The following is a 2,405-nucleotide window of genomic DNA, read 5'->3' on the forward strand; positions in this document are numbered from 1 at the left end:
TTTTTTTTTGTCGATAAATCCCCTTCCTCCTTCCTTTCTGCTTAATGTGAATCTTTCTGTTGCTGAATGTATGTGATGTATTCTATATTTGTGGCATTGTGATCGTGTAAGTGTATTGAGTGCTTCTAGGTCTGTGTTACTCCATTTCACTACTCCAAATGAGTAGGTCAATATTGGTATAGCATAAGTATTTATAGCTATTGTCTTGTTTCTTGCTGTCAATTCTGTTTTCAGTATTTTTGTTAGTCTTTGTCTATATTTTTCTTTTAGTTCTTCTTTAATATTTGTATTATCTATTCCTATTTTTTGTCTGTATCCTAGATATTTATAGGCATCTGTTTTTTCCATCGCTTCTATGCAGTCGCTGTGGTTATCCAATATGTAATCTTCTTGTTTAGTGTGTTTTCCCTTGACTATGCTATTTTCTTACATTTGTCTGTTCCGAAAGCCATATTTATATCATTGCTGAATACTTCTGTTATCTTTAGTAATTGGTTGAGTTGTTGATTGGTTGCTGCCAGTAGTTTTAGATCATCCATGTATAGCAAATGTGTGATTTTGTGTTGGTATGTTCCGGTATGTTGGTATTATTATTATTATTATTATTATTAACAGGTAAATTACTTAACTTTAATAATTTTATTTAATCAGTTTAGAGGAAATTCTCCCTTACCCATTGTCTCTACCCTTGTGCAAATAATAATGCTCGTTGAACGTTTCTCAACACTGCTCTTCCAGTTATTAAGTACTCTTTCCTCCAACTTTGTACTCTTGCTAAAGTGATGTATCTCTCTTCCCATAAAGTGGTTGGGGTCCACCCTTTCTTAGGTCCACCTGAACCTGATATAACTTCCCGTCTCTGGGGTAACTTACCCACAAACTCCCATGAAGTGCATCACATGCTCCTGTACTTCTCCCTTGTTTCTTTTTCCTATCTCTGCATCCCCCACCAGACTCCTACAGACTCTTGATTTTCTTCGGACAGTTAGTTCTCCTGCTTGACTGTTCTTCCTATCGCTACACTCCTCCAAAATCCTTTTCCTTCTATGTGTTAGATGTCACTCTTATCCTAGGGTTATTCTGACACCTGGCCCCTTTATTCCTCCCCTCAAAAAAGTACAAGACTAACTCCTAAAACAACTGTTTTTGTTCCTATAATGTTCCCCACATCGTGTGCATGATTGCACACACTGTGTGTGTGTGTGTGTGTGTGTGTGTGTGTGTGTGTGTGTGTGTGTGTGCAAGTGCGTTGCTATTGACACAGAAAACAGGGAAGGGCACCCCAACTCCAGGATTTTACCCGCCTGCTTCCCTGGTTGCTCCAGAGGCCCAGCGTCCTTTTAGACTTGTCAGAGTACCGGAGGAGCTGCACTCCTGCGTTTGTTTTTACCTCCTTATTTTACGATATTTTAAACCAGCATCCCGACCATGTACCAGTATTTACGGATGACTCTAAACAGGGGGACTCTGTTGGTTGTGCTGTTGTTTTCCCTGATCGAGTCGTCAAGTTACGGCTTCCTGCGGCGTTTATCATCTTTGATGCCGAATTGTTTGCGATCTTGCGGGCATTGGAGCAGATGAGATGTGTTCCCAGTCTTAAGTTTCTCATCTGTTCTGACTCCCTGAGTGCCCTTCAGACCATGCAACACTTGTACCCAGCTGATACGGTCGTCCAGAACATCAATGATGCCCTACTCTACCTGCAACAGCAGGGGAAGGAGGTTTCTTTCTACTGGGTGCCATGCACATGGATATTAGGGGAAACGAACTGGTGGATGTGGCTGCCAAAGATGCATGTTCCCTCCCTCACGCTGTTGAATGTGCCGTCCCCCTCCATGCTGTTACCTCCCTTTTGCGTTTTCGCATTCTGCGTCAATGGGAAGAGGAGTGGCTGGCAGTCAGTGCAAATAAGCTGCGTCTGGTCAAGGCCACCATGCGGCCATGGCGTACGTCCTACCAGTCGTGCAGGCGGGATGAGGTTCTCCTCGCTCACCTCTGCATCGGGTACAGTCCCTTAACGCACGGTTTTTTACTCTGGCGGGAAGACCCCCCAATCTGCAGTGCTTGTGGCGTCCAGATTACTGTCCGCCACATTTTACTTGAGTGTCCTTTATTCTCTGACCAGAGGGCAGTGGTTTCCTTGCCACCGGATTTGCCCTCTATTTTGCAAGACGACGCAACGACTGTGGTTAAGGTCTTACGGTTTTGTGTCCTGTCCAATTTGTTGCCTCGGATTTTAGGGAGAGGATTTTAATGTGCTACTGGGTGACTGGCTCACCCAGTTTTAGGTAAGAGGTCCGCCAGTCACGATTAACTACTTGTTTCACTTCGATTTCTGTTCTCTTTTCCTTGTGTTTCCTTTCCTTTTTTAGTGTGTTTCTTTTCCTCTTGTTTTGCCTCTGTAT

Source organism: Schistocerca piceifrons, chromosome 5 (genome assembly GCF_021461385.2).
Source record: "Schistocerca piceifrons isolate TAMUIC-IGC-003096 chromosome 5, iqSchPice1.1, whole genome shotgun sequence".
Lineage (NCBI taxonomy): Eukaryota > Metazoa > Arthropoda > Insecta > Orthoptera > Acrididae > Schistocerca > Schistocerca piceifrons.